Source organism: Oenanthe melanoleuca, chromosome 10 (genome assembly GCF_029582105.1).
Source record: "Oenanthe melanoleuca isolate GR-GAL-2019-014 chromosome 10, OMel1.0, whole genome shotgun sequence".
NCBI classification, from domain to species: domain Eukaryota; kingdom Metazoa; phylum Chordata; class Aves; order Passeriformes; family Muscicapidae; genus Oenanthe; species Oenanthe melanoleuca.
The window spans coordinates 15,514,377-15,528,446 of NC_079344.1; the positions used below are offsets into that span (position 1 = coordinate 15,514,377).

General features: G+C 42.4%; 1 protein-coding gene and 1 long non-coding RNA gene across 3 annotated transcripts in view; one reads left to right on the plus strand and one right to left on the minus strand.

Moving 5' to 3' along the window:
* DENND4A (DENN domain containing 4A) overlaps positions 1-6,829 on the minus strand; it is a 48,856-nt gene extending 42,027 nt beyond the window's left edge. For both annotated transcript variants that reach the window (XM_056499579.1, XM_056499578.1), the window contains exon 1: positions 6,119-6,829. The gene's annotated coding sequence lies outside the window, so the exon portion shown is untranslated. The remainder of the gene's footprint in view (positions 1-6,118) is intronic.
* Positions 5,305-10,609, plus strand: LOC130257247 (uncharacterized). Its single transcript, XR_008841293.1, has 3 exons — positions 5,305-5,541; positions 7,458-7,583; positions 10,464-10,609. It is a non-coding gene; the product is annotated as an uncharacterized LOC130257247 (long non-coding RNA).
* Positions 10,610-14,070: the final 3,461 nt, after the last annotated feature.

A 14,070-nucleotide genomic window follows, 5' to 3' on the forward strand; every position in this document is an offset into this window, starting at 1 on the left:
AATTTTTACTAAAAAAGAAGAAAATTGACAATAACACAAGAGAAAACCTAAGATTTTTTCTGCCCTGCATCACTGGACTGAAAACGCTACCAAGCATTTTGCAGGCCCATTCACAATCATCTGTACCAAGTCATGGTTTACATCTCAGATCCAAACAGCTGAGGAGATAATCAAGAGAGCTCAGAAAATTTGACAATGAAGGATCTCTAAGAGGAGCTGGGAAATAGGAAAGTGCTGGATAAAAGCATAGGGACAAAACAAAAACCATGAATTTGGGAGAAGAAAATAGGAATGTAGCCAAGAACTGAGGGACAAGCAGACTTGTTCAGCAATGCTGAAGAAGAAAGATTAGGTCAAAATTCAGAGGCTAATCTATATTCAGCAGGATGAGTACAGCAAAGTAAGCAGGAACTGGTCATCGACAGCATCAAAACTTAGAGGAGGAAGCAGAATAAGTGGCAGAGAGAAGGCAGGAAGGGATAAACTTCACCCTGAGGGTGGGATCAGGCATATCCCACATCTTTTACACATTTCTCCCTCACTCACCAAGTGTTCTATTTGTTTGTTTTTCAGTGCTGTTTGTAAACTCAATAAAATCAAAGCAGTTACTAAGGGGGTCTAACAAGGCTGCTTTGGTAATCATTCCAGTTGTGCCACAGCAAAATCCCATAAAATTCAACCCTGCCTACAAAAATTCAGGACAGGGATGTTCAAGTATCCCACAAGATTCCTGACAGAGACAATTTCAGTAGGGCCAGTTTGAAAACTCCCACTTTTCATTCTAGATTACAGTATTTATGGCCAAAAGGCACCACCAAAGAATGGAAAGGATTTCTGAAATACAACTGTGTTTGTAGGGAGGGATGCAGAAAACAAATTGCAGCAAATCAAGGGGAGGAAAGCCAAAATAAGCACTATAAAATGTAAATATTACTTCATCCAAAGCACAGTTCAGGAGGGCAGCTTCTCCATGTTTTTACTGTACAACTATTTACTATACAACAACACTTTAAAAGGAGAAGTCCCACAAACAGAATGTTCTATTTTTCTTGGCACAGTAGATAAAGGCAAATGAAAATAGAAAATCTTCCAATATTGAGCTTCAAACCCTTCAATATCTGTCACTGAAAATGTCAAAATGCACCAACCAAGAGTGACAGAAGTGACCTGCTTTCACCCTGCCACATTTAGACTCACATGCCAACCTCAGTTTTGTTTTGAAACCATCCTCTACCCAAATTAAAATTTGAACTCATGGTGTGATAGAAGAAAAGACAGGTGGGGATTGTTTCTAACACTTTTTTGCTACATTTAAAAACACACTTTGAGATTTAGAACATTTTATATGATGTTTTTTCCTTTGGCCAGCAAAAATGTTCCATAACATGAGAAAATGGGACTCAACCACACTGTAAATTATAGACAGGGACAGCCATGCACAGACTGCATCTGCAGGGCTATAACTGCTGCCTGCAGATCATCTACACCCCTCTGGAAGGTTTAATGGAGGGAAAACACTCACTAATACCTCCTTCATTCAGCAAACCTCTACATCCACTCACCAAAACGTTCAGCATCTATTCCACAGAAAAATAAGTGTGCAAGTACCACTACCAGCTCAGCTAAAGATGCATCAATCAACTACCACGTATTGCTGGGACAGTTTCCCAGCCAGCAAGCAATAGAAAACAACATCCTAAAAAAAACCACCATAAATTAGCTGAAAAGCAATGATATGCCAAGGTAACTACTGCTGATCCTGATCTTGCCGGGTTAGGAATTTTGAGAATAATTCCTTACGCCCACAGGTTTCTTCTGAAGCTCAAGTCAAAACCAAAACTCAAGAGTCCAGCCCACAAAACCCTTCTCTGTGTTTGCATAAAGCTTGCACACAAGGTGGGGGCTTTCTCTTGGGATTTTTTATTTACATACATGTACTTCTAACTTATACACCACATTTACTGCCTGTTCACTTTCATTAACAATTTTATTAATTAGCATGAATGATTTTCCTGACCCAGATTTTTAAAAGTCAAGATTTACAGTAAATATTAAAAAGGGAGAATATAACTGGCTAACTTACTTCTGACACACTCCTTATTCTTCTCATCCCATTTTTAGACCACAGTTCCTCCTTCTTTCACTCCCCTCCCATTATTACTTAGTTGAGTCTATTTCAGCCTCTACAGTAACCATTATCCAATATATCCATTAGACACATATACATTTTTCATATATATATTAGACAATGCAATATATCTTACATCTAATATATTGAAAAGGTAAAAATACACCATTTAAAAGAGTCAAGACAGCCAACACTTTCTGAAGTCTTTCATTTCCACTTCTCAATTTCCTCCTGGTACTGTTTCTGAGCTCTTTAGGGAACTACCAGTGACTAGTTCTGCATCACAGGCTGCTACTGAAATGAGTGTTATAGATCAAACCTCTGGGCATCACTGCTCCACACAGCCTTCCCTGCATAGTTTAATTTTGACTCTGGAGTCTGTGGGACCACTTAATAAGCATCAGCAGCCTATTTCCAGAGCAGCCACAGACCAAACTTTCAGACCAGGCATAGACTAAACCTGAATTAAAGGACAGCAGAAAACATCCAAGGACTATTATGCCATTTAGCAAAGAATCTCACTCATTTCAAGTAATTAATTGATCAGTACAAATGTTAGAAACAGCTGATTTTTAACAACAGTTGAACAGTGGTGATGCATTCACAGCTTACAAGTATTCATCCCCTACCTGTTGGCTGTCCCTCAACTAAAAGGAGGCATAGCTGACTTTGGCTTCCACAGGATTTGCTGCTCTTAATATGGCAAAAAAAAATACCATGATTTGTGTCTGCAGCAGCAGACATGATTTACATACAGAATTGATATATAAGTGAAGAGACCAAGGGACTTTTCTGTGCTCTTGTCACCACCCAGTGAAGCTACAGCAGAAGGACAAGGGACAGGTAATCTCAGCCCACCACATCACACCTGCACCCGTGCACAAGGGCAAGCTCAACCTAAACTTTCTTCAAAGGTCTTACATTTTTACAGGTTTGGTTTCAGATGGGAATTGAAAAGTGGGGAAGGAATAGCCTGATTTGGATTTTGGGGGTTTTTTTCCTGTTTTTTTTATGAGTCAGCTTAACAAAAGTTTGAAATTTGAACACATCCCAGAGAAGCCTGACTAAAATACTGCAACAAGCAATATAAACATACTGGAAATACACCAATCACCATAAATTGCATCATGCTTTGTTAAGGCACTTATAAAGAAAACATTTTGGTGTATTTTTTAAAATTTATTCTTTCATTATTAGTATTATTCATTCTTTCATTATTAGTATTATTATGCAGTTCTTTCCAGGAAACTTCAGAAAAAAACCTCAGTGTTAAAGCAACACATGTATCAAAACCTTTACTACTGGAACCTGGTCACACAGCAACATGACTGGAAATCACCAATACTCCAAACATACATTTGAACAACATTACAAGGCTCTACTGACTTTTTATTTTTTAATCCAACATAAACTGGGCAACATGAGGCCTCCAAATTTCTGGTCATGCCAACACTATATTTAAAAACTCAGGTCAAAGTTGAGGAAAGGACAAAAAACAGAAAGAAGGCTTCCTGCAAGTCTTTATTTCAGGAGATAACTTTAACATTGAGAAAGCTTTTGACTAAGTACCTATTGTACTATTCCCATTCCAACCTGCCTGTGTTTGGCCAGGAAGCACAAATGTTTCTGCAGCCACTGCTATAAAAAGCATTTCAGCCTACTATGACTTGCAAAACTAACAGCAACTCAGCTGCTAGGGAGCATGATGGAAATAAAAAAAGATGTTGAATATTTAAGTGACGCTGCAAATTTCTTTTTCCGTATTAAAACCTCAAGGTTACCAAATCCTATTATCATTCATCTTGGTCTAGGAATTGTCTTCCTCTCTGAAGAGTCACAAGACAGTTTTCTCCAGCTATCACACACCACAGCAGGAATTAACCTAGAAATTAGTAAACCCTCAATGCAAAATCCTGCAGATTAAAAACTGACAGACTGGCTTCTGGCAGTGGTGGTGCCCACAATTCTTCTTTTAAAGTCACACAGAACAGCTGTGTTAGTTACAACCTCACTGCCTTTAGGGACCAGCTGGCTTCACTCTCTACCTTTCTACTTTCCCTTTCAAGCACATATTTGAAATAGAAGCAGGTTATTGACATTGTTTCTAAGGCTTGACCTGCATCAGCTCCGTTCACCTGAGCCCTAGAGTGTGTGCCAGGCTATGTCAATATTTGTGCTTTTTCTAACTAATAATTAACTCTGGCTATATTAACTAGATAACTGCTAATATTGCCATTAACACATATAGTAATTCCATTAGGCACCATACTGAGGTTATGTTATATAGAACAAGCTGCTCACCAGAAACACAAACCTGCATCCATATGGCTACAAAATCATGAATACTCAGAGGTATGAAAATCCCAAATACTGGGAAAGCATTTTTAAGTAAGTCCCTGTTTAAAGAAAATAGCTCTGGTGCTTTTTGTCTTACTGCTTGCAGAAGCAGATCTTCTATTTTGTGCTGCTTTCTAATAAATTCACTTTTTAGAAGAGGCCATTGGGTAAAGCCTGTTCCAAAGGAGCAGAAGCCACTCAAACTTGAGGAAAGTACTCATCCAGCTGGAGCCCAACATTTCCAGAAGTAAAACATGTACATCACAGAAGCTCTTAAAGGTGTAGAGAAGCTTAATCTTTTTTGTACTGTTTTTAAGGCCCCATGCAATTTTCTCCTTCTTCAAGCTAACCACAGAAACTCTAATGCTCTATTTCTGATAATTAAACTATTTCAATGCCAAGTCATGACAGCCCCTAAGAAACAGCTCCCTTTACCAGAGTTCCACTTTAATGCTCACTTTAAATAAACTTCCAGACTCCTCAGTACTTCAAAAGCAAGATGAAGCTTCTCAAGTACTCTAAATATATGACTTTTTTTAAAAAGATGAGAAAAGCAAGAGACTCTTACAAAATAAGACCTGCATGCTAGACACACAAACCAGAAATAATCCATTTACTCCCCCTCGACCTTCCTTGGCCAGACTAACTCAATTAGTTTCCCTAAACCACCAGACACTTGCCAAGATAACATATTTGTGTTTAATCATTCAAAAAGTGAAATATTATGTACTGTAATGTAACGCTTTTTACGGAAACCTCCAGTTGAGCAACAGTTCCAGAAAAAATTGTGAAATGAAGTAAAAAGCTGTCCAGAACACCATACTTCCACTCAGTTAATTCAAAAAAACGAAGTTTCAGAACTAGCCAGAAAGTCAAGACCTCATTTTTAGCAAAGTAGAAGCGGCACATTTTTAAACACAGCCTGTTTGCAATAACTTCGGAATAACAACCATCACTGGGAAGTTACGGAATACCATCATTCCCTGGCCAGCAACTTGTGCTACACGCAGACCTCATGACAGAATGACGATAAAAATGCCAGGGCTAATTTCTACCAGCGCGTCTCATTAATCCAGGTATAGGGTAACCCGGGCTGCCGAAGGGAAAGCCGGGACAGAAACACGCACCGTGGGGCTGAGCAGCACGGGCAATTCCGGCTGACGCAGCGCGGAAAACCCGCACATGGGTTCGGGGGACACGCACACACGCGAGGATCGGGCAACGCGCACAGCCGCGGCTCTGGGGAAAGCACAGCCGCGGATCCAGGGAGCGCACACAGGGATCCGGGGAGCGCACACACACGGGGATCCGCGGTGCGCACACCCCGGCCCGCCGGCGCGCAGCCCGTACAACATGGCAGGTCGGCCCGGGGGAGCCCCTCGGGCCCGGCCAGGGCTGGCGGGAGCCTCGAGCCGGCGGGCACAAGGAGAAAGGAGAAAGTTTTCCCCCTCCCACCGCGGCCCAGCGGAAAGTTACCGCCGCCCCCGCGCCGCCTCAGCCCCCGGCCCGCCAGCGCCGGCCTCCCCGCCCCCGCTGACAGCCCCGCGCCCCTTCCCCGCCGGCCCCGGAACGCGGCAGCGCCCGACCCGCGGCGCCGCCTCGGAGAAACCCCCGGCCCGCGCCCCGCGGCGGTGACAGCCCCGCCGCCCTCACCTCAGGCAGGGGCCGCGCTCCCCGGGCGAGGAGCGGGCGGTGAAGGGGTTCGGGGGGCAGCGCGCTCGGTGCCCGCGCCCTTATCTCATCCCAGCGGAGCCCGGCTCGCCCCCGCCGCCTCCCGCCGTGTGGGCGGCTCAGGCGGGATCCCCCCTCCCCTCCGCCGCCATCTTGGCTGTCACGGGGCGGGGGAGGCGGGCGGCGACCCGTGATCGCGGCGGGGCGGGCGCGGGACGGAGCCCGCCGGCTCCCTCGGCTCCTCAGGGGGAGGCGGCCGTGCCCCGCCGCCCACCGGGTCCCTTCGGAGCGCTCGCCCTCGCACCGCGGCTCCGCCGCTCCCGCCTTCCCCCTCACGGAACGCGGCCCCTCCGCTCCCGCCTTCCTCCTCACGGAGCGCGGCGCCGGCGGCTCCGAGCCGTGAAGGGGCGAGCGGGGTGCCTTAAGTGGAAGCGCCTAAAACAGCACGCAGACCACGGGCTCGACTCTGCCTCCCCCCACCTCAGCCTTTTAACCCAGACAGCATCTCTAATTTAGACAGAAATTAATCTCCGGCCCAAATAGGCCGGGATTTGGCTCACCTGCGGCGCGCGTCGCCTGGACCCGGAGGAGGTGCCGGCTGTCTGGAAAACAAGGGATGAGAAAACCGAGGGATTTTCTGCAGGCTTGATGTAACCCGCAGCAGGCTGTTGCATCAAAGACTAGAAAAAGATCCCGAGACAAAAATAATCTTTTAAGAGCGTGCAGCTAAGATTAGTGCAGCGTGTCAAGATGTTGCTGAGCGCAACAGAACGAGTCCTCCTGCCTGTACCCACACAGAAATAAATACTACTTTTCTGGCACCTTGTCCACTTGGAAACACTAAGTTTCCAAATTTTATACCAAAGTGTTGTTTAGGGCTAGGTTCCAACCATACAGTTTGAGTTTGAATTCAGGTTTACCTCAGTTCTGGATGCTTGTCTTGAGGTTTCAGATGTGGCTTGTTACAAAAGACTGAATTTGTAAGTACTGTGAATTTATCAAAACTGAACTGTAAATACTCAGGTATATTCAGACCTACTCCCTTGGTTTACCTCATCCCTCTGAAAATCTGACCAAATAGGAGAATATAAAAGCAAAAAAGTATAAAACAACAGTTTTCCCCCACATGCTTTTATTGAATTACTCATAGCAGAAATGCTGCTCCTCATACCCCTCATGTAGGAAATGTGGTGGCTGACACAAATCAGTGTCTCCCTGGGCAGGAGCACCCATGTGCAAGCCTGCACATGCAGGCACAGCTCTGCACTGCCAGGGTTGGTATTTGGGAGCTGAGCCTGTCTTGTTTTTTTTTTCTCAACAGGCAGCAAACCGAGTAAGGAATGTGTCAGGGACTACGAGAACGTTGCCCGTTGCTTGTGTTTCTACGTGAAATGCATTTCTAGCCACACCCATAAGGAACATGTCTTTCCCGACAATACACAGTGGGGTAAGTGAGAGACCAAGAAGGTAGAATGTCACCGTTCACTACAGCAGGATGTTCTGCATTCAGTAGTGTGTCCTTAAATTATTTGGTGTGCTGGTAGAGACTTTTCTAAATCAATTCCTGATATATTTTAATTCTGGAAATGCTTCTCAAATAAATAACAATACTGAAGTCCAGTAATTTTTGATATGCAAACTGTTCTGTGCTCTCTGCCCTTCTCATTTTTCAGGTAGGCATAAATTTTAGATTTCAGTGTTAACATCCAAGATTAATGGGTCTGTTCCTACTTCTAAGTTATTAAGCTGTATTGTTACAGCTGCCTGTATACTGAGCAAAATCCCTGCACTGATGTATGAATAGCTGACTTTGCAGGGTTTAAGTTCATAACCATTAAAATATTCTGGACTATTTCTAATGGAAACTCATTTTAGAGAAACAGAATTCTTAAATATTCTCTGGCAGTTTTCATACCTTTCAGCTCTTTTATAACTAAAACATTGTGTAGATGTCTGTGTTTTGCTGTTAATTTGTTTCCCTTCCCCATTTCTGTCCTTCTAGGACTATCTGCATTTAATTACACATTGTGTCAATGTCAACAGATTGCGGTTAGGGACTGGGTTCTCTCTCTGCAAGGCCTGATACGAACACCAAAGTAGTTTCTGCCCCACACTGCTATCACAGCTAACAGTGCTTATCTCTGTCCTGTCTTTCTTGTTCTTACATCTCCCCCTCCTTCCCACCCTGCTCCATCAAGCCTCTGCTGCATTCTCTCCCTGACCTACCTGCTGCTCGTGCTCTTGGCTGTGGCACTTTATTCCCCACCAGCACATTTAATTGCAATGTTCCATTTCATTATTAGTTTGTCACCATCTTTATCAAGTCACCTTTCCTAACAAATCTCTCTGCAAAGCTTTCCTGCCTAGCTCGTCATCAATTTTCCACTTTAAGGATCTTGTAGAGCCACGTGCGGAAGGGCCTATGAAAAATCGTGACTGTAGTTCTGTATTTACTGGTGAATAAAGAGCAGCGTCAGTGAATAGTGCTACTGTACAGGCAGAGACAGATTTACTGTGTGCCCAGCTCCTGCCAGGCTCATTGCACAGAGATGTGTCTATGTGTCAGTCAGACAAAGCCTTTCCCTTCCCAGGGATTTTCGGAATCTCTGAGCAAGGATCTCTACTTGCACATGAAGACCCGAGACCAAGATCATTAAGTCACTGAAGTCTACTTACTAATTCCAGTCAGTGTTGGATCAGATTCTTGTTGTGCATAGTGAGCTAATTACCCAAGTTAACAACTGCATGTAGTGCAGGTGGGCAGGCACCAAGCACGCTTAATGTGGGATTCTGCTGCCTCTCAAGTGCAGGGTGGAGCCCTGGCAGCCAGATTTAGCCTCCCCCGTAGTGCAGCCAGAGAGACACGCAGGCTTTCTACAGACCAACAACCACAAAATGATTTTTTTCCATGTTACAACCCCAAATTTCTAGCTTGTGGCACTGAAGTAATTTTCAAAGTCTGGTTTAGCTTATTTTAAGTGCATTTTACACATGGGTAAACTCAAGCAAGGCAGAGGACAAGTGGCAGATGGTTAGTGACAGTGCCAGGAATAGAATGGAGAACTCTGATGTCCCAGGACATGATTTTAAGAAACTTTGTCCCAGGATTATGAGCCTGACAATTTATAATTCATGGGCCTTCAGAAGTGCTTAAAGGAAAAAAAAAAAAAAAAAATTAAAAAAAAAAAAGCAGCTATCACTATTCCCAGTTTTTCCTGGCAGAGATCGGCTTCATAAACAAAACAATTTCAGTTCAGTTTCTTAAGTGTGCAGTTTGGGACTTAATCTGTTCATTTTCTCACCAGTTTTATGCCTTTTGAACTCACTTGGCTGTGCTGTGTGCACTGCTCATTTACTTCTACAGGGGAAGATGAACCTCCAAGAGAACCCAACAGAATACCTTTCAAATAGACCTATCTGTAACCTTGGTAAAAATAACTATGGAGATAATGATAATGGATAATTATAAGCTCCATAACTGGCAAAACAAGGCTCTGCATTTCAGAAGATGAATTGCCTTACCCTGTCCAGTAACCCACTTTACAGTGCAGTAATGGATCTGCATCCGGAGGGTTATGCAATGAAATGGAGCCTTTGGCAAGCTGGAATCACACTGGAAACAAAGCAACATCTTCATGGGTTTTTTCAAGCATGTATATTTGTAAATCTGGGATTTATCCCTTTTGACATAAAGAGACCATCCCCGCTTGGAATGATTAAATTCTAGGACAGATTATGAAATAATAAAGCATTTAAATATTATGCAGTACAGTGCAGTCACTCTTACTGATTCAAGTACAGTATCTCTGAAAAGCTTTTTGCACTCCAGAGAAATTAGTGACTATATATTATAAAACAGGAAATAAAATATCATATGTGTATATAACAAAAAAAATATTTTTCAGGCTTTTCTCTAGGTAAAGTAGTTACTGAAGTGCTAAAAATATGGGTAAATGAAGCAAATACAGGCCCTGATCCAAAGACTAAATGAACTCAGCAGAAGCACTGGACCTCATGTGTCATGAATTACAATTCACAAATGCAAATAAAGAATGTTACTGTATATGTGTAAGGATAAAGTCTAATAGTGTAGTAGCAGAATCTAGGCATTCCACTTGGATAGAATAAAATTTTTTTCTCCAGCAGGTAGAGTTTCTCAGCAAGCATGTATTGCCAATATTTATGGGAGAGTTTGTAGTCCCAAAAGTACAGAAATGCTGGGAAACAAAAAGGAAAGAAAATGTACCCAAGGAGGAGATCCAGCTTCTTCCAAGTCATTTCTATAAATAAAAATCTGATGCAAACTCATTATCGTTTCCCTTTCCAGCACCTAAAGCTTTCAGAGTGTGCATCTGAGGACTTAGGCTGTGCATCGTAAAGTTTCCCTCGGCAACTGCTAAAATTATTCACGAGGCACTGCAGCATGGCAGCAGCTATCAGCTTTGGAACGGTAAGAGAGGTGTTAGTTGGGGAAAAAACAGTGCAGTTGTGCTTGGCTGTGTTGCTGAGGGTGGGGCTGTCAAGCAAGCGATGCCACCCGTACCTCTTGTCCTGTCGTTAGCGGGCAATCAGCGTGCACAGCTGGAGCACATTTCTGGAATGGCTCTTCCCGTAGACACTGGAAGCTCCCAGGCAAATATTTGCAGCCCATTTTGTGAGCACGGTGCAGCAGAAGGGTTGCTTGAGGATGGCCCAAATCCTTATGCATCTGCCAAAGCCAGCTTGCTGTCTGTGCCAGCACTAACCTGGTTTAAGTATTGCTGTCATCAGTAATGCCAGATAACAAAAGCTGCCCTTTGTGGAGTAATATCAGGAAGGAAATTGTGCATGCAGATTTGCCAGCAAAAATAACAGTCTGGGGCTGTAAATGTACACACTGATACTGCTGGTTTGTTGCTATTTTCAGCAGCTCCTGTTCCCTCAGGGGTGAGAGGACTTAACTGCTAGCCCTGCTGTTCGTGTATCAGCCTTAAAGGTTCCATGTGGATGCCTGCTCTTTGGCCCATCTGGGGATGATTTCTGCAAATAGCAGTTTTCCTCTGAATCAGTATTCAATTCATCACCAGAACCACACCACATGATGCTGTGGGGCCATAGAAAAACACCTTCCTTCACTAGAGGTCTCTAGTGAAGAGTTCTTTATTACCTGCACTTTTATTCACTTTCACATTGTGCCCAGGCCAAGCAATTGTATTCCATGTAGCAAAACATTCCTCACATTTTTTCCTGACGGGGATACTTCAGGCTTTAAACTCCTGTGCAGTCCTGCTGTTTAAAGTTTTTATATTTTGTTCTAGAGATCGCTTATATCATGGTAGTTGAAGTATATCTATCACTTAACCACTTCTCAGAAGTACTATTAGGCTTAATTAATGTTTGTAGAACACTACTGAGATTCTCAAGAGAAGCAGCTATAGAAGTGCAAAGGATTATAATTAATTTAAAACTAATTTTTGAGTAAACTGCTAACAACACTTAAGCTGAGATTGTCCAAGTAAAATTCATTTATTTGATTCTTAAATAAAAACATTCTGAGGTCTGGGTTCCATTTACTACTACCACTGTATGATGCATTTTGATTTTTATTATCCTTCAATATCCTTTGATATATCCAGTCACACAGTACACCTTGTTTTAGTTCAGGAAATACTGCCCGACACATGTAAGTCAAGTTAAAATAAAACTAATAAAGTAACTAAATTAATAAACCCAAAGACAATCCCCAGCACCATTTGTCTTTAGTATAATAAGTGTTTGAACCATAAAGCCTGTAATTAATATTATGGAATAATTTCCATATTTATTTATAAGGCATCTCATTTACATAAATAGTCATTATCTGGAAATAAAACCAGATCATTAAAATTCTGAAAACTGATTGAGATCAGTCAAGATGTACCAAAGAGATTTGCTGAAATCCCTGTTTGAAACTGTTCAGAGACAAAATCTCTTCTCCCAAACGAGCTGAAACAGGACTCTGCTGTGGAAATGCAAGCAGTGCTTCATGCACATGACATCATCCAACAGCACGGTTATTTTGTACGGTGAGAAAACATTGAGTCCTCTTCTCACCACCTGCCATGGAGAGTTTCCAAGGAGCTGCACCTGACACATCTGCACTGAAAATCTGACCCAGATTGTAGCTGAAGTTCTCCTAACACAGATTTTTGCTTTTCTGAGATTCTACAGCATGTCAAAATACTTTTCAAAATACTTATTTCTTTCAAAATACTTTTAATGCTTTTAATGCTTACAGTATCTTCAGTACTTTCGAAGTCTTGCATCTAGTCGGAGAACACTTCATGCAGAAAAAAAGAGAATAAATAACACTCTTGTTTTTCTATTTGCAAGCTGGATTGACCACTCCTCAGTTATTAGCTAGAGAGTCACAAGTATTAAAAATGATGTCCTGCTTGTCACAAAGAATGCATCTCTGGTCCTGCTGTCAGTGCTTTTGCCTTTCAAGGTCCACCTCTCTATCTGATTTTTTCTAGATAGAAATAAACTCACCAATTTTTTAAAGCTACAACTACAGAATGTATCTTTAAAAATTTGCAATTGCCCTGAAAAGTCAGACCTGAGTCTCACCTTTTCCAGTGTGAGATGCACCTTTGAAGTGTAAGTGTAAGTGTAAGCCCAGAGTAAGGCAATACACCACAACCTATGTTTGGATGATTCCTAGAGAATGGAAGTTGGCTCAAGTACTGAGTCATGAGGATTTCATCTCAATACAGATATTTTTAGTATCTGTTATTTTATCTTGGGTACTTTTTTCTGTATCACTGCCCAACTCCTCTCCTAATCATCTGAAGTTCTTTTCCTCTGTAACAGCTTTGGAATGTGCCCTTCTATGATTACAAATTCTGGCTGCATTAGATTGGGTTCTAACTGTTCATCCATTGATTAGGTTAGGTAAGAATGTCCTTGTTTAAAACCTCAGCAACTGCTGAGAAACCAGCAAAACAGAGGAACAACATGGTGAGTCACTGTGAATATAGGTCAGCCCAGGCTCTGCCCTCTGCTGAGCTCTCAGAGGGTTGGCTCCAGGTTACCTGAAGGAGCCCCAGCTTCAAAAGACTCCCCCCAAAATTATGTTTGTGTGCCTTTGCCATAAAGAACTGCCACTTCCATGGGGGAGTTCAGAGCAGATGAACACTTTCTTAGCAACTGGGCCACAACCAAGAGCTGAGAAAAGATAGGAGAGAAAATACAAACCAAATCACCTTGAGAGTAAAATACACAACCTGTTTGTTTAACCAAATTTGTGCCAAATTACATTAGAGATCCACTCAATCTCAGCCACTTGAGGCTCAAAATCAGTGTGCTAAGAGCAGAAGAGGGAGGGGGTGATGTTTCTGCTCTGATTCGTACCTGGGGGAGGTCCTCTCCTGCTCTACATAATGAAGTAGGCAGAGAGAGCTGTGAATTGATTATTAATTAAACTGCTTGATCACCTCCTTGGAAAATGTATGGCCAAATGTTGATGCACAGAAAGTAATTTACATAACCAAGTTTGAATTTGACTCAAAGTAAAAAAATGCCTTAATAAATGGCAATTTTTAAAACTCACACTCTGACTCTTGATACAAAATAAAGAGTAATTCCAGTATAAATAATGAGATGGGAGGAAATGTCCTTGGCAAGTCAATTTGTTCCATGCTGCTGATGGTTCCTGTTAGTGACAAGGATTTTTTTTCAAGAAGGAAACAATGGAAAACAAATGCAAAAGCATTTACCAGAAGGCCAGGCAATGGCAGCTTTTCCAAAATGTCAAGTGTGCAGAATAGAGTCAATTTAAAAGAGAATTAATTATTTAAACTGAATTAATGTGACTACAATGAAGCCCTGTTAAACCATCTCATCCATCCTGCTTCCAACTGTGCTACCCCTTAGTCTAAATACTGTGACCTCAATTTTCAAACACTTCAAATCTC